Source organism: Hemicordylus capensis, chromosome 5 (assembly GCF_027244095.1).
Source record: "Hemicordylus capensis ecotype Gifberg chromosome 5, rHemCap1.1.pri, whole genome shotgun sequence".
NCBI lineage: Eukaryota > Metazoa > Chordata > Lepidosauria > Squamata > Cordylidae > Hemicordylus > Hemicordylus capensis.
Genome location: NC_069661.1, coordinates 130,277,337 through 130,278,474, shown reverse-complemented (window position 1 = coordinate 130,278,474; position 1,138 = coordinate 130,277,337).

Genomic DNA, 1,138 nt, shown 5'->3' with positions numbered 1-1,138 from the left:
GCTCCTCCTCCTCTTCTTCTCTTCAGATGGCTCACTTTGAAATACAGTTTCTCCAAATATTGCTGGAGCAGACAGGAGCCCAGAAAGGAGCAAAATAATCTTCTGAGTGCCTAATTACTGGACCACTTATTTTGGGACTGGTTACCATATTTTGTATTTAGGGATCCGGTTCCAGTGTAAGTTCAAGGCAACCAAGAGATCTTAGGTGTGGGTGCCATTCCAGTTTAATGAAGAAACCTCTGAACCAGTGTTTGGGTTCAGGTTTGGTTTGACTCCTGAACTTAAACACAGAAATAATACACCTCCTCATCACACTTGAATTGCATCTTAGTTAAGTTTGCCCAGCATTTAACATTCATCTTTCCCTTCATGTTAATATTTCATTTCTATTAATTAATGTTTAGACTATTATTTGAATTCAATGAGTGTGTTTTATTTTGCTCTATTTACTGCCATGCTAAGAATGGGGGGGAAATCAGAACATTTCCCACCTCTTCAAAGAATGTTAAAAACTTTATATCTTCATATTTTGGAGACTTGAAGAATCCTTTATATACAACCAGCCTTTTCTCTTCGCAGTTATGCTTCTTTAAAAGCAAGACTTGCACACTAAAGTGATTTGAAGTATAGGACTGAAGATTGTAATCTTGCATTCTCATATGTAAGTCTAAATAGATGTCTGCTTAATATTTTATTTGTAGTAAAATATTGAGCAGCATTGCTGTACTTTCTTTCTCCCTTTCATGCCCTCCCACTGGGGAAAAGATCCCATAAAACCTGATGGAAACAGAAAAAAAATTGCTCTTGATCTTCTGACTCTCTGAGTTTGATGGTGAGCCAAGTATTTTAAACAGCAGGCCTTTCATAACAGGGAATACTAGAGCTCGGAGTCTGGGATATGCTGTCTAACCACAACGCTCAGCACATGTCAACATAACTGATAACCAAACTGTGTACCTCTCAACCTCCCATGCAGCATAACCACTGGCATACTGCCAACTTCTAAATCCTAATTAACACTCTGCCATGCTATGACTGGGAGGTGAAAGCCACAGCTTTATTTACTGCACAATTAACTGGTAAACATGACTTAATCATAACTTAAACATTCAAAGTTTATGAGAACCATTTGAAATTC